The sequence below is a fragment of the Coptis chinensis genome, chromosome 9 (assembly GCF_015680905.1).
Source record: "Coptis chinensis isolate HL-2020 chromosome 9, ASM1568090v1, whole genome shotgun sequence".
NCBI lineage: Eukaryota > Viridiplantae > Streptophyta > Magnoliopsida > Ranunculales > Ranunculaceae > Coptis > Coptis chinensis.
In genome coordinates, this window is record NC_141464.1 from 31,740,552 (window position 1) to 31,767,867 (window position 27,316).

General features: G+C 38.1%; 2 pseudogenes; one reads left to right on the forward strand and one right to left on the reverse strand.

The window, feature by feature from the left end:
* Window positions 1-1,711: 1,711 nt before the first annotated feature.
* On the forward strand, window positions 1,712-26,643 carry LOC147475557 (scopoletin 8-hydroxylase-like; annotated as a pseudogene).
* LOC147475558 (small nucleolar RNA R71) lies at window positions 13,935-14,028 on the reverse strand (annotated as a pseudogene).
* Window positions 26,644-27,316: the final 673 nt, after the last annotated feature.

Here is a 27,316-nt window from a genome sequence, read left to right on the forward strand (position 1 = left end):
AATAAAGTAGTATTTTTATCAACCTCGATTTTTGTCATTTCCATTTCTAGATCTAATTTCAATTCCAGTCCTTATTTCATTTAGTCATTAAATTAGATTTCATTATTGTTTAATTAAGTAAATTTCAATTCTTTATATCAAGTTTAGTTTAAATTTAATCGGAAATGATTGCGTAATGATTCTCGGCTAAACCTCCATTTGAGGGGGTTGAGAAGCCTTCATGAAGGCTTGATTCCGACTATCGTAGAATCGTCATAATTTCCTTTCCACTCAAGAAACGATTAGTTCACCATGAGAATGGGTTTAATCGTTCACATGCTAGTTATGAATTGGTAGAAATGCCATGTGTAATTAGGGATTAGGAAGAACCAATTGTTCTCTTGAAGAGTTCAATTCGGATTACTGACGATTAAAATGGTTAATAGGATTAAGTCGAGTTAAGGTGGAATCAATCCCCTCTAATGACTCCTTATCATCGAATCAACGTAGCATTCCCTTAGTTATTCCCATAGTCGACTAGTTGCATTTTGTGGGTAGTTGCATCGTAGTCTAGTTGCCTTTTTCGTAAATCTCTCATTAGACTTTAGAGTTAGAGTACTTACACGTGAGAGCACAGCATGCGGAAGGACTGAGAGTGGAACGAATCACTCTACTCCACTATATCTCATAGGATTGAGAGTAGAATCTTTGATAATATAGGCATAATAAATTAGTTTTAGTTTTACTTGTGTTTTGAGTTCGTCGTTCATTTCGTAGGTAAACTATTTCATTTTATCTTTTATCACTTGACCATGCTCAAGTTCGGCTCGCTAATTACATGAGCTTTCTATTGAGCTCTAACTCAGCTCATATAGTTAAACGAGCGAGATCGAGCTGAGCTTAAACGAGCCGAGCTCGAGTGCTCGGTCATTTTATACTACAAATATACTATTTGAGTTAAACAAGCTGAGCTTCATCAAGCTCAATTGTTACATGAGCTTTAATTTGAGCCCGAGCTCAGCTCATATAGTTAAACAAACGAGCTCGAGCCGAGCCCGAGCCGCTCGGCTCAAATTCCACCATTACATATAAGGGGTATTTAGGGTATTAAGAAAATATGAGGAGCAAAACTTACGGTGAAGTTAAAGTTGACCCTGTCAATTAACGAAATTGGGGCCAAAAAGGGATAAACAAACTTACTGGAGCCAAATGCTAATTTCATATAAAGTGGAGCTGAAAGCTAAGGCTGAGTCCAATGACTCCCCATCCCCTTAAAAGTAGAGCTAAAGTCAACAAATTTTATTCTTTATCATTAATTTTCTCTTAAAAGTAGAGCTAAAGTCAACAGATTTTACTCTCTATTATTAATTCCCTTTGTATATATGCAGAGAGAATTAATGATAGAGAGTAAAATATGTTGACTTTAGCTCTACTTTTAAGGGGATGGGGAGCCATTGGACTCGGCCTAATAAATCCAATTATTTGCATCTGTCAGTAAATTTAAAATGCCTTGGGAGTATTTTTATGAGAGAGAAGTATTAGTTTTTGGACAGAAAAAATTGGGAAATACACGGAGACGAAGACGTTTGACCAACTTTTTATTTGTATTCCAATGTGTTTTCTGTAGATTCCCTTTCGATGGTGACTTTTTTAGTGGAACTATTAATATGACTGTGGCTAGTACGTAATTCGCTTGGAGCTCTTGGAGGCAAGAACTCTGGGAGCAAAAAATCACTCAACATTCTACAGGAGTTAGATTAGATATTAGTTCACAAGACAAATGAAAACCTCAATGGCACTGCCTATAGAGTTGTTCGACTTTGTAGTCAAAAAAGGAAATGGTGTGAAAGGCATGATCGATTCGGGACTATCAGAGGTCCCAGATCGATTTATTCAACCTGAACATGAGCGAATCAACAAGAAAAATATGGACTCGCATGTCGTGTCACTCTGACTGATCGATCTTTCTGAACTTGATGGCGCCAAACATGATCGAGTGGTGGAGACACTTGTGAAGTCCGCTAAAACTCTTGGATTCTTTCAAGTGGTGAACCATGGTTTGTCTATCCAATCAGTTCTTCAACCAACCTCCAGATAAGAAGTCAGTGTATCTGAATGGGGTAAGCCCAAGTCCATTGGTCAAATATGGCACAAGCTTTTTGCCAAAGAAAGACAAAGTACTGCAGTGGAGGGACTATGTTAGCATGATTTATACCAGTGATGATGATGCTCTTAAACAGCGGCGACCGACCGGTCAAAAGCTTTATTAAGAAGCACATCCTTTTTATGAGTTATAATAATTATATATAATTTTAGATTGGTTTATTTGTCTAACTATTAACTATATTAAAGGAAAAAATGATTTTCTGGGCATAGCCAAAATTCACATAATAGGCAACAAATTTTCTTTTAACACTTTGGCCAATGTGGTTTCCAATTTTAACAATTTGGGATTACGTATGTTTGCCGTTCAAATCAGGTAAGAGAATGAAAATTTTCTATTTTCTTAAATATATATCATTACACTTTATTTACAAAATGTTTTTATGTCAATGTTATTAGACCCGGCAAGGGGATCGGGTTACTGGGTTGAATCGCACAAATAAATAGATATACATTAGTAGATTGTTCTATGAATATTAACGTTGTTCTTGTTGGGGAAAACAATACCAATCGATCCCCTCTAAGATAGCTTGAATGAACACTTTATACTGTAATCGAAAAATCTAAACTTTCACTATAACCAATTTAGCAAGCCCAACTCTCTAAGCAATCAACAACTATCACAAACAAATAATAATAATGCAAAAAAAGTAAAACATACCACAACACAAGATATAACGTGGTTCGATCAATGATACCTAATCCACAAGAGCAAATCCTTTATAAGATTGGGAATAAAGATTACAATCACTCCTCACAAGTCTCTCCAACATTTACTAGATCTCTCTTCTACAAATCTCTCTCCTTACAAGCTAGCTTTATCTCTTTGCAAGGGTTTTCTCTCAATTTTAGTTGCTCTCAAAATTGGTTTTCTCTCACTTCTATGTTATACTAACATATGCGAGTATTTATAGACTCCCAGGTTCCAATTTTGTTTCCTAAAAAAATTAGAACCCCAAGTCCAATAGGCAACTCCAATTGGTTTCCAAAACGAAACTTGTTTCCAATACTTCATGAGGTAAGGGACTCAACAATCTCCCCCTCCTGAACCATGAGGGATAATACTTCCACACATTCCCAAATCAGTGGGAGGAGTGTGCCACCAATCCGCCAGTAGCACAACAAGCATTGAACTTGCCCTTAGGCAAAACCTTGGTCATCATATATATCCGACCCATTTTTGTCGGTATGGATCTTCTTTATGCACAATTGCTTTTGTTCGAGAATTTCTCTAATCCAATGATAACGCACATGTATGTGTTTGGATCTAGAATGAAAACTCGGATTCGTTCTCAACTGGATGGCGATATGACTGTCACACAGAACTACAAATTGTTTTTGCTTTAGCCCTAGTTCATTGAAGAACCTCTTCATCCATAACATCTCTTTGCAACACTTAGTGGCTGTAATATACTCGGTTTCTATAGTGGAGAGGGCAACACATTTTTGCAACTTTGATTGCCAAGAATTTCCTCCCCGTCCCCCTGCAAATGTAAACAGATAACCGGAAGTAGACTTCAACGAGTCAACATCACCTTCCATGTCTGCATCTGTGTAGCCTTCAAACAAGGTCTTACTCCTACCAAAACACAAACACGCCTTGGAAGTGCCCTTGAGATATTTCAATATCCACTTAACACCTTCCCAATGCTCTTTACCCCGATTTGATAGAATTTGGCTTACAACACCAACGGCGAAAGCAATACCCAGTCTTGTACACACCATTGCATACATCAAGTTGCCCATTGTGGATGAATAAGGAATATTTTCCATTTCATTCTGCTCATGCTCACCCTTTGGATATATACCTTTGGTCATGCGGAACTGGCCACCAAGCGGACAACTAACTGGCTTTGCTTTATCTATGTTGAATCTCTTCAACACCTTTTCAATGTATCTTTCTTGTGAAAGCCACAACTTCCCACTCTTTCTGTCATGAGTGATCTGCATCCCGAGTATCTACTTTTCTTAACCCAAATCCTTCATCTCAAAGGACTTACTCAAGTACTTTCTTTAGCTTGGATATCTTGTTGATGTTCTGGCCAACTATCAATATATCATCCACATACAACAAGAGCATTATCAAATCTCCATCTGGAAATTTTTGAACAAACACACAATGGTCGGAAGCGGACTTCATGTAGACATGTTTCACCATAAAGGAATCAAACTTTATGTACCAGTCCGGTGCCTACTTCAACCCATACAAGATCTTTTTCAGCTTGCATACTAGGTGCGCCTTGTCTTTGACCTCAAACCCCTCTAGCTGGTCCATGTAGACATATTCTTCAAGATCTCTATGAAGAAAAGTTGTCTTGACATCTAGTTGCTCAACCTCTAGGTTTATTCTTGCGGTCAGACCTAATACAACCCTGATAGAAGTCATCTTAAGTACAGGAGAGAAAATTTTATCAAAGTCAATACATTTCCTTTTACTGAATCTTTTACAACAAGGCGAGCTTTGTGCCTTGGATGTGGATTATTCTCCTCATGCTTGACTTTGAAGATCCACTTATTTTTTAGAACTTTTCTTCCTTTCGGTTTCTCAAATAAGTCATAAGTGTGATTCTTCGATAATTGTTCCCGACTCTTCGATTTTCGAGGTGTGATGCACTCTCAATTTCCAAAAACCCATAATCAGTTTAAATATGAGGATAATTAAAAACCAATAAAAATTTCAAATAAACAAAAGTCATCTTCATTATAAAAATTCACAAATATGATTAGGTTACAAATCTCATTTCAATAACTCTTTAATTATAATTACAAATGAAAATACAAAAACATTGTCTCAACTGAAAATCCATTGCACCTCAAGGGAAAACAAAACATATCCTGAAATGCGATGCTAACGCAAACCACAAGTAGCAACCAACCTTCTTCAACACTAAACCTGTCAAGACTTATCAACTATGTTCATTTAATGAACACACCCGGTAAGCAAACATGCAAATCGGGTCAGTATTATAAACAATGCTGGTGTGAGTAGCCCAAAAATATAAATTACACTAATACATATATATACACAATCCATAAGGCAGTTAGTTCCTCCCCCGAGGCGCCTTAACTTCCAACGACTAATATAATATTCTTATATACACTAATTAAGGCAGGTAGTTCCTCCAATGAGGCGCTTTAGCTTCTAATTCATTAATAGTAAGGCATTTAGTTCCTCCACCAAGGCGCCTTAGCTTCAAACCGTACTAGATCAACTATATCTAATAATCAAATAACAAACATAAACTTACTTTTTACTTACACTGGTATAGGCCAAATTACAGAGTGGGTCACACTGCATAACTAATTAATTCAACCCACCCTTCTGCAAAACCTTGTGAATGCAACCTAAGTTACAATAGAACAAGCATATCATATACCTAATTCCAAACATCTCATTTGAACCAACAAGAACCATATCAAAGACCAATTTAATAACCACCATAAATCATTTATTATCGATTTAATGTACGCTTTGATATATCATCACAATTATTGTTTAGAGTTTCTTCAAGTGTCTCTAGAATCACATCGTCTCTATGTTTTACCTAGTTTTCCTGGCTACCACAATCGCTACCCAACGCCGAACATGTACATCCACATGCCTCCTCTCACATAATGAACCACTCCGTGCGTAGTTATCCTAAGCGGGATATCGCATACCAGGTAACCCCCACACGAACGCTATTATGTGAGTACTGCCACCATTCTGTATAAAATATCGCGCGTCTCATTATAATTTTGCGAACGGAATAATCAAGCCACTATTCAGCTACGCCAGAAGGGCCATTTAGATTCACTGAAATGCCATAAGGGTCAATCAAATTACTTATGCCAGAAGGGAAATTCAAATTCACTGAAACGCTAGAATGGCCAATCATATCACATACACCCTTCACATGGGCCAATCGCATGAGTTTTGGTAGCTAGGTTCCAGGATTTTCGTTACGTAATTTATTCAAGTGTCATACATCTATATCTCATAACCATTTCACTTTATCACGTGCATGTCAAATACATTATTGCACTAAGCCACTATATTTAGAAATATCTCCATACATCTCATAACAACTTTCATTCTTTCACGTGCCAATATATTATTGCACTAAGCCATAATCCTGTGGGAAATATCTACAAATACTATACTACCTCATAGTAGCATCTCACATATATAATAATGGAGTGTTTATATCAATTTCTCAAAGATATTGCATTCAATAGATATCCTAACATATGATATCATTTAACATAACAACAATTTTCACATACCACATAATGTCAAAATTTCTCCAAACGTACCGCATAACATTTTTATAGCGTTTTAGGAATATTATGTCTCCTAAGATTTTTATTTCATCACTTGTCAAAAATTGCACAATATCAACGTCAAATCTTTCTTAGATAATGAAAAACCAATTTATGCAGGCTTCTACACCATATTAGCATTTGATTTGTCCATACAATTTACAACATAAAAAGGTACGTAACTAAACAGTCAATAGTCCACAATCAAGGTCCAAAACCAAAGCCCAACATTCTAAACATTTAAAGACCCAATTAGATCTATTTTAATTTATATGGACCGGCCCCAAAACAAACTTGAAACTGGCCCAAAGAAAGCTAATAGGTTTCGCCCAAGGCCAACTAAAAAAATGAAACATAAACTGGCCCAAAACTTTAATTGGTTCAGCCCAAAGAAAGAAAAGAAAATTGGCCCAAAGACTAAACTGAAAATGGCCCAAACAACTAACTAACTTAGTCCGGTCCAAACCAAACAGATCTAAAGCCCAACCAAAACAAAACCCATTGGCTTAGGCCAAAGCCAAAGCCCAACCACACCAATAGGTCATCTCCTTCACCAGCTCCCTCCACCGCACCAGCTCGCGCGCCGACCACCACTCCTTACCTCCTTATTCCAGCGGTTTTGCTCCTGAACAAAAACCCTATAACTTTAATTCACACCAACACCAATTTTAGTAACTGTCGAGATCACCCTCCAACAGATCTCGACCGCCATTAACGCCTGTCGAAGCTTCATCCACACCACTGCCAACCTCCAACCACCACCAATCGGTTTGGGTTTTGATCTCCACCCAAACACCTAATTCTAATCAAACCCAAACATCCTCACTCCTCACCAATTGATCTCTACACTAATAAATCTCGACGCGCCATTACAGCCTTTTTTAAAGCTTCAACAGCCCCCTCTCCATCACTCAACCAATATACCACAACAACCTAACATTCATCCCCTTACTACCACCAATCTTCAATCAACAAAAAACAACAATAACAGTTCACATAAATTTTACTGGCGATTTCTTAGTGCCGCCATTAACAGCCTCGTCCGAGCTCTAACAGATTAAATTTCCATAGTTTCACTAATTAAGCAAATGAATATAAAGATAAGTAACCAATTTGAAAATTCGACAGTATGAGAAAAATCACGACAGAGAAAAGAAAACTGAACACAAAAACTGAACGAAGACTTTGACAGTAAAGTTTTCTTCATACCCATAAAATTCTAGGTTTGGTGAATAAAAACAAAACAATAACTACTCACCTGTATTGCGAAAAACGTATCTAGAATATGAAAGAAAAATCGATTTCGCGCCAGCTAGAATACGCATGATCCGTGCTCCGTTCTTCTTTGTTTTAACTTGTCTAGTTCTAATGAAAAATTAGTTTTTCTTAAAAACCTCCATTTTTGAAAAACCATCCCATTCTAAAGAATTCTGCCATATTTTACTTTAAGAAACGTTCTATATTTTCTCCCATAAATTTCGGAATTATTCTCTCCCTATTTCCTTATTAATAGAATCTCTACACATTATTTTAAAACTTAAAAACTTTCCTATTAAATCATTTTCAAACCAAACAAACTATTTTCCCTCTTTTTTCCAAAAAGTCAAACATACATATTCACTCCACTTAACTTAAGACTTAACTAATATTATATTACTATTATTATTATTATTTTGAAAAATAATTAATTTTGGACATTTAATAAAATGAGGGTGTTACAATTCTTATGCAAAGAATTTATCTCATCATGCATGGCCTTCAACTACTTCTCCTTGTCTGTACCTTCAAGAGCCTCTTGATAGTACATAGGTTCTCCACCATCAGATAGTAAAACATACATATGTGGTGGATACCTGGTTGGAGCTTGTCACTCTCTGTTGGATCTCCTTACCCCATCTTCTTATGGCTCAGGAGGATGCATTTCTGCTTGCTCAGGTGGTGACTCATGCACTTCATCTGTATCTTCTATATCAATAGGTTCTATCCCATCATGAGCAATAGGATCATCATCATGAGTTTCAAATCCATGGTTCTCTGCATTCTCAATGCCTTCTACATGTTCCACAGTAGGAACTTCTAGATCTAAGTCAACAAGATCATTTGTGAAAGCTTCTAGCTTCTCACCATTCTCAAAGTCTGCTATGGTTTGGTCTTCCAAAAACATAACATCTCGACTTTGGATTACCTTCTTGTTGATTGGATCATAAAGTTTGTAGCCAAACTTCTCATCCCCATAACCCAGAAAAATGTACTTCTTGGCTTTGTCATCAAACTTGGATCGTTCATCCTTGGGAATATAAACAAATGCCCTACACCCAAATACCCTCAAGTATCCAAAATCAACATCTCTGCCTGACCATACTCTCTCTGGATAATCACTATTCAGAGGCTTCGAAGGTGATAAGTTGATCACATGTATGGCTGTGCACATTGCTTCTACCCAGTAACTCCATGATAACTTAGAGTAAGACAACATGCATCTCATCCTCTCTACAATGGTCTGGTTCATCCTCTCGTCTATACCATTGTGTTGCGGTGTCTTGGAAATAGTCTGCTCATGACGATTCCCATGACTTTTGCAATACTCTTCAAATGGCCTAATGTACTCACCGCCATTATCTGAGTGAATACACTTCAAATGTTTCCCTGTCTCTCTTTCCACCATGCTATGGAAAGTCTTGAACACACTGAGAACCTCATCTTTGGTGTTCAGACTATATGCCTATATCTTTATTGACACATCATCAATGAAAGTCAAGAAGTATAAAGCTCTCCCATGGGACATCACTTTCATAGGGCCACATAAATTTGTGTGTACTAGCTCAAGGACATTCTCCTTTCTATGAGAAGGGAATCTTTGGAAAGACACCCTGTGTTGCTTTCTAACCAAACAATGAGTGCATCTATTTAAATGTGTACCTTTTATGTTTGGCAAGGCCTTTTGCTTGGCAAGAACTTTCATGCCTTTTTCTCTCATATGACACAGTCTCTTATGCCATAGTTCGGAGGAAGCTTCTTCTTGTGCCACATTCAACTCTGCTTTACACAAGCTAGCCTGTATCTTGTAAAGCGAGCAAGTTTTCTTCCCTTTGGCTACTACAATGGAACCTCTATTCAGTTTCCATACCCTATTACCAAATGAGTTTTAAAAGCCATCATCATATAACTTTCCAGCGGAAATTAGGCTTAACTGGATGTCAGGGACATATCTTACATCCTTGAGTGTCAAGGTGTAGTTGACATTGGTTTCTACATGAACATCCCTAATTCCTATTATCTTTGAGACGCCACTGTTACCCATCTTTATCTCACCAAATTCACCACAGCTGTAGGTAGTGAAGAATCCCCTGTGCGGTGTGAGGTGATAGGATGTTCTGTATCTATCACCTACTCTGTATCCTGACATGAGGTGCTAACATAGCACTAACCACAATCTGACACAATTCCTACTAGACCATCGTCTACTAGTGCGGTAGTTGTAGAAACCGTTATTTTCATAATGATTATTTCTACAAATATCGAGAACCACGCGTAGCAGAATTAAAAGGTTCTCACGATTTGGATAGAGAAAGCATACCTTTGATAATCGGTTTAGATAACTCTGAGAATCCAAGCTTTATGAAATCCGAAATCAACCTCTTGATCTCTGTTGTATTCCTTTATAATAGATTAGACGTTGTGTGGACAACGATCTACCAACCCCCTTCTTTCTCTCAAGATCAGAAACAAATTCAGATCTACTTTTCTTGCCTTTTTTTCAGAACAATGAATAGTGAATTTCGGCCAGAGAGAGATTATTCTATTTATAGGCTACAACAAGGACCATGAGGAGAAATTAGGGTTGGGCCTCCTGACGGGCTTGGGCTTCCTATGTTCGCCCAGAAGACACGGCCCAAGTCCGTCAACAAATGGCTTATTCCACTAAAGGCCATTGTTGCACTACCGCCCTAATCCCAAATTAAGTGTCAGCATTTATGGGCTCCATATTATATGCTCGTTGATTTCCCCGTGATTAAGATATCGAATGTCCGTTGATTAAGTCAAGTTACTGACAACTACATTAATCAACTTCTTAGGTCCTTGAGTAGTACTACTCAACCTCATTGTCATGGCGGAATAAATCCACCTGCAGGGTTTACATGACAATCTTTTTGAGCTCCTCAAGGGGACATCATCAACCCGACTTCTTGCGGGACACGGATTCCTTCTATAATCAACAGCACACCTTACATACAATGTCATTACCCAATCCATCGAGTTTGTTGATTCACAAATGAATCTCACTCATTGATGATTTAAAGCAATGTACAATGCATGTAAGTGTCCGTTATTATATCCGGATTAGGAGGACAAGCATCCATAATAACAGAGGCGTTTGTTCTCTTATATAATCAGTAGAAGGAGAAATAACCTCACTTGGTCCTGTTCAATACACACAAAGTGTACCAGTGTAATCCTATAGTCAAGATACTCTAATACCAGATTATACTACAACCGTACCAATGGTTTGTCCAAATCCATCTAGGTTGTAAACGATTCCTTATACTTTATAAGGTACTGATGATATGATCTTCTGTGTGTCTACACCATATCATCTACAACAGAAAGTATTAGACACATGCATATAACTAATAACATATATAATATGCATAACATTTGCCCATATGATTCTCATTCAAAATATAAAGAATTAGAGTTAATACAAAAGTAATGTTTTTAGTATATAACCCTATCAGTAGTATCTCAGCCTGTGCTTATGTTCCTCTTTACCATGTCTTCATATACACAGTTATTCTTCTCATCCCTCTTCAGTGTTCTACACTGATACTTGAAGTGACCATTGGTGGCACAATAGTAACATTGTCTATATGTCTTAGGAGTTCTAGCTTTACCCCTATATTTGCTTATGTCATTGATAAGAGCCCAAAACTGTAGTTTTAACCCTGTAACAAACATACTTTTAGACCAATTATGTGAGTAATAATTAAGAGTTAACACTGATTACGTGTTTTTATGCATTTCAGGCTTCAAAGTCCATTATGTGCAGAAATATGCCACTTTAGCGAGATAAAGGAGCAAAGGTCGGTTACTAAGGAGTTCCATGATTAAAGGCCAAGATTCAAGAAGACAAAGCCTTTCTAAAGCCCGGTCAAAAGCTGAAAAGTCGACGCAAGGCGTAAAAACAAAGACACAAAGTCGGTGAGAACTTCGAAGGCCATATCTTCGGACTCAGACCTCGGAATGGGGCCTACCTTATGTCAAAACGACCGGCTCGGAAAGAGCTTTCCAATGGTCTAAGCCGTGATCTAATCAGAGGAGCAGAAGTAGACGAAAAGTCTGTTGAAGCCAACTGCAGCTGAAGAGGCCTTTTTGGACTGAAAGAATTGGGTTTGGGCCGATTCTCGGCCCAAAAACATGGCTCCAAGCCCATGCACGATTTTGGATCTGAAAGTATAAAAACAAAAGCTTAGCTCTTTGTTAATGGTAGATTTTTTAGTAGAGAATATTAGATTTTTAGGTTAGAAAATAAAGGAGCTTAGAATAGAAAGTAGCCATTATAATAGCTTCTAGATCTAGATTTAATTGTTTTAATTAAGTTTAATTTCAAATCCAATTCTTGTTTTAGATTAAACTATTAGAATCATTACTCTTAATTAGTTTGATTAATAAAATAGCTAGTTGTTAAATTTCGATTCTTGTCATTTACATTTGTGTTAGATCTGATTCATTTACTACTTGTTATTCAATTCTTAGTTATTAATTAGATTTTAATTATTGTTTAATTTAGATTAGTAAATTTCAATTCTTTATATAATGTTTAGTTTAACTTTAATCGAAATGATTGCATAATGATTCTCGGCTAAACCTCCATTAGAGGGGTTGAGAAGCCTTGATGAAAGCTTGATTCGACCATCGTAGAATCGTCGTAATTTCCTTTCCACTCTAGAAACGATTAGTTCACCATGAGAATGGGTTTAATCGTTCACATGCTAGTTATGAATTGGTAGGAATGCCATGTGTAATTAGGGATTAGGAAGAAACCAATTGTTCTGGCAAAGTTTCAATTCGGATTACTGACGATTAAATGGTTAATAGGATTAAGTCGAGTTAAGGTGCAATCAATCCCCCTCTAACTCCTTATCTTCGAATCAACGTAGCATTCCCTTAGTTATTTTGATAACCGACTAGTTGCATCTTGTGGGTAGTTGCATCGTAGTCTAGTTGCCTTTTCGTAAATCTCTCATTAGACTTTAGAGTTAAGAATACCTATACGTAGAGAACACAGCATGCGGAAGGACTAGGAGTGGAACGAATCACTCTACTCCACTATATCTCATAGGATTGAGAGTAGAATCTTTGATAAAATATAGCATCATAAATAGTTTTAGTTTACTTACGTTTTGAGTTTCATCGTTCATTTCGTAGGTAGACTATCAAATTTTATCTTTTATCAAATGGCGCCGCTGCCATCTTATTTTCACTTTCGTATTGTTTTCGTAGTGTTAGTACTTTTCTTAAAGTCCCATTTCACCCACCCACCCGTGTTTGATTCATATTGTGGTTATCCGATTCAACGTCGGAAAGTTCCGACAAAATAACACCGAAGCTGACCATCGGCTCTAAAGAGCGACTTCAGCTATATACTGGAGCGCGACCGCCCCATGTGGAGCTGACCATCGCCTTAAACTCTGGAATACCAAGTTTACGGAGCGCCAGCGCTTCTATCGCTGCGACGACCACCCTTAGCAAATTTTTCCGATTTCGGATAGTTTTGATTCGAACTTTGATTTTTTCATATTTTTCAGTGTTCTAACTTGTTATACACCGAACACGCGTAAACAAGGCGTTATTCATAAGCGAAGCAAGGGCCGCAATCAGGTATTCCTTTCTTCCACACCTCGCATCTCTCCGTTAGAGGTTTATACTAGTATATCGAATTATTTGGAGTGTTGATGTGTTTAGCTAAGTTTGGTTTTAGCCTTGTATGAGATTAAGGTGCGGCGAACAAAAAACACGTAGCGTAATTACACAACAACGTCAACAAACAAGTCTATCTAGTATACCACCCACTACACCTCTAGCTACTATTTCACACACATCATCGACGACCACAATGCCCCCGAAGAAGAGACTCTCTCTCGACTTCTACAAAGCCTTGAGCGATAGCCCCAAATCTTGCATCGTTCTAGCGGACCCGATGGGGATTTCGAATCCCCAAATATTTTTAATTTGTTACCCGCTTTTCATGGATTAGACCATGAAAAACCTTATCGGCACATGCATAGGATTGAACAAGTCCTAACAACATTCCACCATCCTACGGTTGGTGCGGAACAAATTAAACTCGAGGGTATTCCCTTTCACCTTAGCGGTAAAGGGCGTCTTGGTTAACGCCAAAGCGCCCTAATTCGTGGACTCGTGGGCTAAACTTGTTCATTTGTTTATGGAACATTTTACCCACCCTAAAAAGACGGATGAGATGCTTTCCAAGATTCATTTCTTTTGACAAAATCCTCATGAATCATTTTCAGAGGCTTGGAATTGTTTCACCGATCTCCTTAAAGAGTGTCCACATCATAATTTAGTGAAAGACACGTTAGTTCGTGCCTTTTTCAAAGGACTTCTACACCACCATAAAGGAGTCCTAGACATAATGAATGGGGGTAGTTTCTTAAGTAAAGGAGCCTCATAGGCATATAAATTTTTGGAAGATCAGACTAAGCGTAATAATAATTGGGGGGGTAGTGACGATTACTCCCGCTCCGCTAGTTCTTCTTCAACAGTTAAGGCTACTAGTATGTTTGAGGTTAAATCAAATCCTAAGCTTAAAACTCTAATTAAATCCCTCACAAAAAAGGTAGAGGCCATTTCTGTACAAAAAAAGCCAATCCCCGTCATGAATGTAAATTCAAATCCATGTAGTTTCTCGGAGCCCCACGAGCATCCCGACTCACCTTTGTCCCTATTGCCTATGAACAGGCTTGTTCCATTAATAGTGAACCTAACACCCCTTGGAGACAAAATCCCAACTTCGGTTGGAGAAATAACCAAAATGTCACACCTCAAGGGTACAATAATCAATATGTTAGGCCTACGCACAGCTTTAACCAAGCCCCACTACGACAAGGACAGGGTCAGGGTAATTTTAATAATTATAACAACCAAGTGCAACCTCGACAAGGTCAAGCACAAGGTCAAGGTAGTTATAATAATTATAATGCTAATAGAGGTATCGTTCCGGTAAATAATAACTATCAAAATCCACCCATAAATAATTCACGTGAAATAGTTCCAGTCACACCACCCGTGACTACTACACCCACACAACCGGATCGTCTTGACACCTTCATACAAGTGAGCCAAAAACTTTTCCAAACCATGGCTCAATCTAACCAACAGCTTCTACAATCCGTTAATAATTTAACCCAACAGTTGGCTCAAGATAAAGCCCAACCCAAAGGTGTGTTTCCAGGTCACGCAATACCTAATACTAAAACAACAAATACAGCCTTTGAGGTAACCGATAATACTAGTAATGAATATGAAAATGTAGGTGAGCTAAAGGCCATCACCACTCTTCGTTCTGGCAGAGTGGTTGATAACAAAGTAACTATGCCTATAGTTACCCTACCAGTAGCCCCTACACCTGCTATATTACTAGATACCGAAATAGAAACTGAAGAGCCTACCACTGTAGAGGTACCAGTTACAACACAACCTAAGAAACAGGAAGCCACGGTTAAACATCCAAGGAATACCATTGCTAAATATAAACAGAAACCGCCGTTTCCACAAAAATTAGCCGTGTTAACTAGGGATACAAATTATGAGGAGATTAGGGATGTTTTCAAGAATCTAACTATAAACCTTCCCTTCCTCAAAGCTATAAAAAAGCTACCACACCATGCTAAGTTTCTTAAGGAATTGTGTACTACTAGGCGTAAGACCAATATACCAAAAGACGCCTTTTTAACAGAATAATTCCCAACTCTATCTGAACATAATGGAATTGTTAAGTACAAGGACCCTGGTCGTCCTCCTATACAATGCACCTTAGGAGATTCTTATACAACGACCACGTTATTAGACCTAGGGGCTAGTGTTAACTTACTCCCGTTTTACTTGTATAGACAAATAGGTCTAGACGAGATGCAACCCACTAAAATGATGTTGCAATTAGCTAATCGGTCTATTAAGTATCCTAAGGGTGTCGTCGAAAATGTTCTGGTAAAAATTCCGGATTTTTACTATCTGGCTGATTTTGTCATCCTCGATACAGAAGTCGTTAAAGACTCTGTCCCGATCATCTTAGGGCGTCCTTTTCTGGCAACTGCCAATGCGCTCATTAATTGCCGCGATGGTTCAATGTCCATGTCTTTTGGCCATCTTGCTGTTGAAGTCAATGTTTTTAAAACAAAGACACAGTTACCCGATTCGTCTATGGATGGAAAGGTTAGCATGATCGAGAGCTTTGCTTGAGATTATTTCAACAACACGTTCCCGGATAATTATATGCCCAAATTTCTTTCCTTTGGAAGTTCAGACTCCAACATTTCCATCCCTACACTAGTCGATACACATATTACGGATGAGGATGAGATAGATGACTTTCTCAAAGATGTAGAGGACTATCATAGTAACGAGGATATGACCAATCTAGATGAGCAATTCGATGAGTTTCTTAGAGCAGGTGATGATTCACCTTATCAAGAACTACTTTGCACAACATCCATCTCGACTCCCCTCCTTCCACCCTTTGAAAGGAATCTCGAGTTTGCACTCGATCCTTTTGTTTCTCCTGTGCTCCATAATTTTTTAAATCCACCTAGTAAACAAATACTTCAGAAGGACAACCCATTTGACACCTTCATTTTCAGACTTGAGACAGTCCCTACACACACAATGAATGAGTTTTGTGCTAAAACCACATCCTCATTGTTTTCTGTGTCTGTCTTTCTACAACTTATCCATATCCACCATATTCTCCACAACCATTCACTTTTCCACACTTATTTACTAGAACACCCACTCATTCAAAAATGAAAAAGAAGGTGCATGCTAGGTTACGTAATAGGGTTATCCGACTTCGCTTTCATTTCACTAGGTTGCGTCATAGGAAATATTAGTGCTTGATTATGTTTGGATATGTTTTCTATGATATTTATTTATGGAATGATCCACAACTATTTCGGTTGTTGATATATGGTAACCTGCATGTTCATACATACGTTTAGATAAAGTCTCGAGTATCTGACTATAAATGACTCAACTTTTGTGTTTGGTGCATTTCCTTTTATTTCCATATATTGGTGAGTGCACCATTAAGGTAACTGGGCCCTCTCTATGGAGTGTGTGGCTGTAAATACCGGAACCTAAGTCCATGTTTAAACATAATTCACGTTTTCCACTCTTGCATATTTTCTCGGATTTTTGAGTCATGTTTCTCTATGGGGTGAATTATGTCTTTCTTGTTTATTGTTTTCTTTTTAAAATTAAAAAAAAAAAAAAATATATATATATATATAAATATATATATATATATATATATATATATATATATATAGAATAAACATAGTAATAATAGGAAGTCTCGGGAATCGACTTTAAAAGACCCATTTGCTAAAACAAATTTTCTAAGCTCCGTTGTAAAAAAATTTGTTTGGGGTCAAGGGTGTTAAATTTCCGATCCTAGAATGTTTATGTCCCATTACAGTTGCTTAGGCCGTTTATATTACGATTCGGGTTGACATAATCCATGATTTTAGAGTACAATTGTTCGCATAACGTACGTCATGTACGCACTTCGAGGCATTTTCCACTATCTTATATGTCATCCACGGTCAGAATAGAGTGTTTTATGGATCATTGGATTGGAAATTCTCTCCTGATCATTTCCATAACTCATTCGAAAAAATCGGACCGGTAACGAAGCGGCAATTTTGATTTGAAGTTTCGCGAAAAATCGAAAAAAAAAATCACAAATTTCGATTTGGGCTTGGGCCCAACCCGCGCCCACCGACAGCGCACCCGTGCCCTTACCTTCACCAACAGTCGCGATCATCTTCAAAATCCTCCATTAACGCCCAAAAGCTTCAAACAAACAAAAAAAATAAAAATAAAAAATAAAAAGAAAACCTAAATTAACCCACGCCCCCAATCAATACCCAACCCAAATCGACTCCAAACGCACCCTACCACCACCTCCACCAAATTAAATAAGCAAAAACCACCTGAAATTCCAAATTTTGGTGCTGCTGCGCCACCACTCCACCACCACCACTGTTACTTCAGTCGGTCGATTTAAATCCCACCACCACATCCCATTTAAACCCCCACTACATTCCAAACTTCCAATGGCTCAACAACGCCGAATTTTACCAGAGCAAGCTTTTACCGGCGACCACTTCGCGCCGTTTTACGGTGACGAAATGATCAGTCGAGACTGGAATAGCTTGTGGTACTCGACTGAAGCCTATTACCCGCGATGACTTAGTCGGGGCGGTTCTACAATACTGAGGGAGTTGGAAGGGACTAGGATTTTTGTTGTGGTGGCTAAGAGGAGGAAGGAAGTGACGATTGGTTGTTGGTTGAGATTCTAGGCATCCGCCTAGAATCGATCCGATGTCACCCTGCAGGAGTCCCAACATAATGGGGTAGAGCCATTGATGAACGAGACAGTTATTGGAGGGGACTACAATGCGAGATCGCATTGTGTTCGACAGGCTTTCCTTAGGACCAACCAGCTGGCTACAGCTCAGTGGATTGGTCGGAACGTCCTGGGGAAGGAGAAGGTCAGCGACATCGGCCTGAACTGCCTCCACATCTTATGGATACTCCAGGAGCGGAAGTATGAGTTCTGCATCTTGGAGTTTTTACTTAGCATGATTAGGGGAGTAGGGAAGTCTATTGCACCTCTCCCTGTGTTGATAACAAAGATCATGCTGAAGTTGAGAGCAGCTCAGGCGACTGATAGGACGTACATCACCCTACACCATAACCCTCGCATCTATAAAGAGTGTGTCCAACGGGTTTGGAGGTTGGCTGACGATAGAGAAGAAGAAGAAGAGGCTGGTGGAGAGGAGAATGCCGAGGAGGCTGGGGGAAATCAGAATGCCTCGGAGGATGAGGAGGATTTGACTTGTTTTGATGCGGATGCCTTGGAGAGGTGTTGGTCAGACGCAGAACGCATGGCTGTGATTCATCATGGCATGCGTTCGCTCAACACCATTTGCGAAGACCTCCGGACTCGACAGGCAACGATGTATCATAACTTCGAGATCCATACACAGAGAGAGGATGAGAGGTGGGAACAGATGAGGGCCGAGCTAGAAGCTCAGCGCCAGTTTCGGGAAGAGATGCTTACACGATTCCCACCTCACGGGGACTCTCCTTCTGAGGACACACCATCGAGGCACGAGCGTCGTCGTCGAAGGACGAATGGTGCTGGCCTATCAGGAGCCCAGGACCAGTCTCCGGACCGTGTGCCCTCCGCTACCAGTACCGGAGGAGTTAGGGATAGCATCGTTTGATGTTTTTATGTTTATTTGTAGTTTCATTATTGTTATTTATTTTAATGTAAGTTTATTTCCGTAATTTGAATTTTATAGTGAAATGTACTCCGAATGAAAATTTTAATATAATGCGGTTATTTTTATTACGCGTGGTTGTCTCATATTGATCCCACCTTCCCAAATTGTTTTGGGGTAGTTTTATCTATTCCAGCATGATTTTTAGATAACCCTCGTGTTAGAATTTATTGCGGAGTCAAGGTGAAAATATGGCCGTTTAGGCATATCCAGGAATAAGTATAAGGGTAGGATGAAATCTAGATTAAATAGGTAGATTCTATCATAAATTCAACCTAAAAGATACTAGGTTTGAATTAGAATCAAGATAATGAGTTGTTTCCGTTTTCGGGTTTGGAAATTTTAGGATTTCCGGAAACTGCCGTAATTAGTTTTGGCAACTTCCCGATCCGTTTTAGCAACTTAAAACCTATATAAACTTCATACATTCTACACTCACAACTCACACTACACCTAAACTCCATCACTCACCTTTCACTCCCAAGATTCCCCGCGTTTAGCCTCATTTTCCGAAGTTTCAAGAACTCCGAAGCACTTTCAGCGCCCTCTACAGGCGCACTTTCGCTCTGCATATTTTTTTCTGAATTTTTGTCGAGGCGCTCACAAGCGCCAAAGAAGCGACCAGCGCTCAAACACTGGGAATTCCAACTACTCGAGGGCTTTTCGCTCCTCGACTTCCGTGGACGAAAAATTTCCGGTTTTCTGCGGGAAGTATCCGGATCATTCGCAGCTATTCCAGGCGTAAGTTTGAGATGACATCTCCAACAATCGATACCGAACAGTCTTTCAAAGATTTGTTCCAAAGCACTACTTATGGTGCTTGGTTTGTGAGGCGATCACATCACGTTAGCTAGGGAGCAGCTTATGGTAAGACCGGATGCACTTTATTCTCCAACACTAGCATCTTATTTTTACGATAACCGCATTTTCTTTGAAAGACCGGATGGAGAACAAGTGTTCTCCATCAACATTGATAATGAACCAATGGAAATTACCGATTCTTGCTAGCATTTGTTCTTGGACTTGCTATGCCATTGAAAATATAAGACCCATGGTGCTATTGGGTAGATAATATGTATGTCTACACTTATGAGTTTTGCATGAGTCGTATATGGGCGGGCATTTTTCGTATCGAGGACCAAAGGGACTATAACGCCGCTTTTGGTAGCCTTTGTCCATGAACATAGGAATTGTTATGTTTTGGATCATGCTAAATATTTTAGGGAATGGCATTTTTCTTACGTGAATGATGCCACTTGCAGCGTTTTCTTGCTTTTAGCCACGGGACGTATGTGTCATGACCTTCCCGAACCTTGATGTCTAGTTTAGCTCGATCCCATAGCATGAGGCATAAGTTCCTTCTTATGCCTTTTCTAGTTTCCTGTATTATGCTATGTTTCTTTCCTATTTTTTGTACACGTTTCACAGATTGGATTACGGTCGACACTGTACGACCCACTAATAGTATTATTCGATCCTTCCGTGCAATGACTTGGCAAGGGTGGAGGATACAACCTCATCAGGTTGCACCCTACACCCCATCAGACCAAGTGGCTCTTAATAGGTTAGCAATAATAGATGATAAATGGCGGGAAGCCTGGCAAATTATCATGGCATGGCAGGACGCAAAGGAACCTCACCTCTTTATGGAAGAAGAGGATGAGTAAGATGATGAGTAATGCGGGAGATAAGGTAAGTTTTCATTCTAGTTAGTGTCTGCTTATGTCCCAAGCAATTTCATTCTTGTTAACCCCATAATGGGTAGAACTCGTATAGAGTTGCGTCAGTTTTTATTTCCTATATTAGTACATTCTATCTTTGTTTTGCAGATATCCCTGAATTTCACGCATTTCAATGGTATTTTTCCTACCCTCTTTATTTAAATGCTTTGAGGACAACGCATGCTTCTTGTTTGGGGGGGCATAGAAACACGTGTAATTAAGGCATCTGTTAGGATATAGATAGAGTTAATATGCATTTGTTTTCTAGTTAAAATTTTAAAAATTCAAAAATATAAATAAATAAGTTCATGCTATACACTTAGGAATAGTGGTATTGTTTTCCTTCTCTATGCTCTTAACAATCTAGAAATCTCCGTAGCTTTTGCATCGAATAATTTTTTAGAAACATAGGTTAATATGTAGGTAATAATCTTTGCATCTATTTATAAATATATTACATGAGTATCGATGATTGTTAGCGATAAGTTTTGAAATCTAGGCTAGAGTACTTATTCTACAAATCCTGTGAGAATATAGCCTAAAGCCTTATATGAGCTTAAACATTTGAGAAATGACACAAGGGAGAAGTAAAATCCGGATAGAGATATCACACGTCCACTTGCTTGATCACAAAACCATATCCTAAGCGAGAATTTAGGCCTTCTTTGGATCGATATAGCCAGAAATTCAAACCTATGAATTATTTTCCGCTAGTCGCCCCTCTGAGCCTTTCTTTAGCCTTTTATAAACCACAAATCCTTTATCCTGTTACAAAAAAAAAAATAAAAAAAAAATAATAATAATAATATTCAACCTACCCAATTAAGATAAGTCTGAGAATAGAATGAGGAAGAAAGAAGAAGAGAAAAACCTGTGTAAACAAAAGTTAGTTAATTTCTTCAGAAAATAAAGAAAAGAAATTTCCATCCAAAGAAAAAAAAAATAAGAAATAAAATAAAATAAAAAAATAAAAAAAAAAAAAAAAAAAAATAAAAGGGAGTCAAAAAAGCCAAAGTAAAGAAAAGGAAAAAAAAATATGGCTAAGGATGGAAACAAAGTATAGAAGCAAAAAGAAAATAACAAGTTTTTCTAAGTTACATAATATGAAGACTCTATTATCTCAGACTTGTCCTTTTGAATATCCATTTCCTTCCTTCTTAAACCATCTCCTAATCCCCGCAACACCTAATAAAGACCTCTAGCTCAATTAGGAATAGGTTAGTGTGATAGTAAATGGCAGATGTGTTTGATTGACTCCGGCTTCCTTGTTGTCATTGAGATTGTAAGGTAAAGTGTGCCCACTGCGCACTAGAGTAGCGAAACTTGAGTGGAAAAATCAGAGTGTTGTATCTTGACTATTATTGTGAGAACCTACTTAAGGATGCTATTCCGAGTTTCAGAAACGGACCGACTATTGCATTTCATAATATTACTCATTGTATATATGTTTATTGTAGATGATTAATTATTATGCATATATTAGCTTAGGTTTCGACTTGATTACAATATATGCATTGCTAATGAGAGGTATAGATAATTTAGAGCATGAATAAGGAAACAATAGTTTTATTTCTTAGTCGTTGTAGTATAGATGAAGTTTGTGAGTACCTTCATTGGAAAACTCTCACGAGGCTATAACTCGTCCACTAGGGAATTCCTAGTGGTTTAAGGCCTTGTTGCATATGGTCAATGCAATCGCGACTCAGTAAACGAGTAGTTAGAACTCCATTTTTTGTCACTTATTCTAATTTCTCATCTTTGCTTGAGGACAAGCAAAATGCTGTTTGGGGGTGGTTTGATAAGAGCCCAAAACTGTAGTTTTAACCCTATAACAGACATACTTTTAGACCAATTATGTGAGTAATAATTAAGAGTTAACACTGATTACGTGTTTTTATGCATTTCAGGCTTCAAAGTTCATTATGTGCAGAAATGTGCCACTTTAGTGAGATAAAGGAGCAAAGGTCGGTTACTAAGGAGTTCTATGATTAAAGGCCAAGATTCAATAAGACAAAGCCTTTCTAAAGCCCGGTCAAAAGCTGAAAAGTCGACGCGGGCAGAAACAGCACACAAAGTCAGCAGAACTTCCAAAGGCCATATCTTCGGACTCAGACCTCGGAATGGGGCCTACCTTATGTCAAAATGACCGGCTCGGAAAGAGCTTTCCAAAGGTCTAAGCTGTGATCCAATCAGAAGAGCAGAAGTGGACGAAAAGTCTGTTGAAGCCAACTGCAGCTGAAGAGGCCTTTTTGGACTGAAAGAATTGGGTTTTGGGCCTGATTCTTTGGCCCAAAACATGGCTCCAAGCCCATGCACGATTTTTGGATCTGAAAGTATAAAAACAAAAGCTTAGCTCTTTGTTAATGGTAGATTTTTTAGTAGAGAATATTAGATTTTTAGGTTAGAAAATAAAGGAGCTTAGAATAGAAAGTAGCCATTATAATAGCTTCTAGATCTAGATTTAATTGTTTTAATTAAGTTTAATTTCAAATCCAATTCTTGTTTTAGATTAAACTATTAGAATCATTACTCTTAATTAGTTTGATTAATAAAATAGCTAGTTGTTAAATTTCGATTCTTGTCATTTACATTTGTGTTAGATCTGATTCATTTACTACTTGTTATTCAATTCTTAGTTATTAATTAGATTTTAATTAATGTTTAATTTAGATTAGTAAATTTCAATTCTTTATATCATGTTTAGTTTAACTTTAATCAGAAATGATTGCGTAATGATTCTCGGCTAAACCTCCATTAGAGGGGGTTCAGAAGCCTTGATGAAAGCTTGATTTCGACTATCGTAGAATCATCGTAATTTCCTTTCCACTCTAGAAACGATTAGTTCACCATGAGAATGGGTTTAATCGTTCACATGCTAGTTATGAATTGGTAGGAATGCCATGTGTAATTAGGGATTAGGAAGAACCAATTGTTCATGAAGCGATTCAATTCAGATTTGACGATTCGTCGTTAATAGGATTAAGTCGAGTTAAGGTGGAATCAATCCCCCTCTAACTCCTTATCATCGAATCAACGTAGCATTCCCTTAGTTATTTTGATAACCGACTAGTTGCATCTTGTGGGTAGTTGCATCGTAGTCTAGTTGCCTTTTCATAAATCTCTCATTAGACTTTAGAGTTAAGAATACCTATACGTAGAGAACACAGCATGCGGAAGGACTAGGAGTAGAACGAATCACTCTACTCCACTATATCTCATAGGATTGAGAGTAGAATCTTTGATAAAATATAGCATCATAAATAGTTTTAGTTTACTTACGTTTTGAGTTTCATCGTTCATTTCGTAGGTAAGCTAGTCAATTTCACTTTTATCAGTCATCATCTCTAGAATGAGATGGTTTTCTACTCTTATCTCTTCCCCACTTCTCTGTGACAAGGATCTCTGAGTGAGAGGAGCTGTTTCATGAACCCCTTCTTGTTTCCTCATTCAACAATGCCCCAGTAGCCATCTCCATGGTAATTATTCCATCCTTAGCGGCTCCGCCAAGAGAAACTGCTAAAGTCTCCTAACTGTCGGGTAAAGAGCTTAATAGTAACAAAGCCTCAACTTCGTCACCCATATCAATCTTCATCAAGTGCAACTGATTGATGGTATTATGTACTTCATTAAGATGCTTAGACATTGAGGAACCTTCTTTGTACCTAATGTTTCAAACTTCTTAATGAGAAGTACCATGTTTCCAGCCGACTTCCGTAGCTCCTCTCATAGAGGTCTTCGAGTTTCTTCCATAAGCAAAAAACAGTAGTCTCTTGGGATACATGGTGGAAGACAATGTCATTAATCCACTATCGAATATACTCAATTGTTTTTCTATCAAGCTTGCTCCATTTAGCCACCGCTATTGCATCTGGTTTTGCTCCTCCATTCTCAATGGGTTGTGCCAAGTCCTTGCAATAGAGCAAGTCTTCCATCTTGGCTTTCCAAATAGTGTAGTTACCTCTATTCAGACTAGTCATGCGAGTGTTTACAGAATGGTCCATCTCAACAAGCTATTTTAACTCAAACCTCCTCTCAGGAATTTATCAAACACCTTCTGAGAAAGATTTGGATAACAATCTTTGTGATTAATCTAACCACGGCTCCGATACCACTTATTGGGGAAAACGATACCAATCGATCCCCTCTAAGATAGCTTGAATGAACACTCTATACTCCAATCGAAAAATCTAAACTTTCACTACAACAAATTTAGCAAGCCCAACTCTCTAAGCAATCAACAACTATCATAAACCAGTAATAATAATGCAAAGAAAGTAAAAACATACCACAACACAAGATGTAACGTGGTTCGGCCAATGATACCTAATCAACAAGAGCAAATCCTTTATAAGATTGGGAAGGAAGATTACAATCACTCCTCATAAGTCTCTCCAACACTTACTAGATCTCTCTTCTTACAAACTTTATCTCTTTGCAAGGGTTTTCTCTCAACGTTGGTTGCTCTCAAAATTGGTTTTCTCTCACTTTTGTGTTATACTAACATATGAGAGTATTTATAGACTCCCAAGTTCCAATTTGGTTTCCTAAAAGAATTAAAACCCCAAGTTTAATAGGCAACTCCAATTGGTTTCCAAAACAAAACCAGTTTCCAATACTTCACGAGGTGAGGGACCCAACAGTTCTTTCTCCAATGGTTAGTAGGTGTAGTATTATTTTAACAAGATTCATAGGTTCTCCCACCAAACAACACTAATCTCTACCATAGAACAAAATATCGTGATATATCACGATATATCGCGATATATATCGAGATTTCAACAAAAGATATATAAAAAACAATGTTGCCCATTACGTGATTTTTTCCATATTTGGATGCCCATAAATTCATCTTTTCCAACTATCAATATGTTGGAACACATATCTATTTGTCAATATCTTATCTCATCTTAAGTATACTGAAACTATAAATATTTTGCAGGGGAGTGGCTCTTAAGTACCTACATGCATCAACCAAGATAACAAAAACGATATTGGAAGTTTTAATGAAGGGTCTTGGAGTGACAATGGATACCTCAATTGTTGATGCATACATGGGGCTAAGGTTCATGAATATGAACTTTTATCCAACTTTCCCTGCCCCAGAGTTAACAGTTGGTGCTACTAGACACTCAGACATAGGCACACTAACTGTATTACTACAAGATGGTGTTGGTGGTTTGTCTATCAAAGTAGAAGATAACGGAAATACTGGGAAGAAGGGAGAGTGGATAGAAATCCCACCTATTGATGGCGCATTGGTTATCAACATTGGTGATACATTGCAGGTGGGAATGATAATATCACAACCTAGGCGGTCCTTAATATTTAGTGCATGTGGACAATGGATTTGCTTTCAAAAGGTTTTGATATGTGTATTGATTTATGTACATAGACTTGATCTAATTTACATTATTAAGTCTTGTCTTGCAGATACTAAGCAATGGAAGATACAAGAGTGCATAACACCGAGTTCGAACAATGAGTACACATTCAAGAGTATCCATACCATTGTTCCTGGGACCAAGACCAGAAGTGAAAATAGGACCACTTCCCGAAGCAATTGACAAGGACGGAGGGACCGAGTACAAAGAATGCTTGTTTGGGGAGTACAAGAACAATTTCTATGGGGAAGTTCACTATGGCAAGAAGTCTTTGGACTTTGCAAAGATCACTCAACCTTGAGGCTTAAGCTGGGCTTTGTACCTAGCAATGGAATAAGGCCCCCTTTGTGTTTCTTCAGAGTCTTCCATTATGTACAGTTATGATCCTCCGTATTTGGATCTTGTACTACCATCTTCTTCGTTCTAGCATAATAACAAGGGTTAACTAGTATTACCCCCCACTAGATGACCCAATTAGGACCCCCCCCCCCTAAATGGAAAATTAGGGTCTCCCCCTAAACACACGATCAACTTGGATTGACTGTTAACTTTCAAGTCAAGCAACTAAAAATGACATAAATGGCCCTCATTGTTTTCAAGAAGAAAATGTTTAATTTTACTTAGGTGGGGGCAGTTGTCTCATTTTCAGTTATTTGACTTAAAAGTTAACAGTCAAACCAAGTTGACAGTGTGTTTGGGGGGGGGGGGAGACCCTAATTTCCCATCTAGTGGAGGGGAGGGGGAATCCTAATTGGGTTATCTAGTGGGGTGCTGGTGGTAATTCTAGTTAACCCTAAACAACCCTATATGTAATAAAGTTTTCTTATAAATAAGCATCTCCTCAGTGCTTTCTGATCAAGATTATAAGAACAAGGTCAATTTAGAATATTTGTTGAGGGGGAAAAATAGAATTACATAATCTATTTAGATGATACTAATAACAAACTCATAGGATCATTTGGTGCAAAAAAATTTGCTAAGGGGTGTAGATGTGTGTAACATTTTTTTTTGCACACAAGTAAGATTAGTTTTATTAAATGATCTAGAGGAAAAGTGTTAGACAATTACAACCATGTATTTCTTTCTTAAACCTATAGTAAGTCATGAGAGCTCCAAATTAACTCTCGCTTCATTAAAGGTGGCTCCTCTTTTAGCTACAACATGAGCATCAAAATTGGTTTCC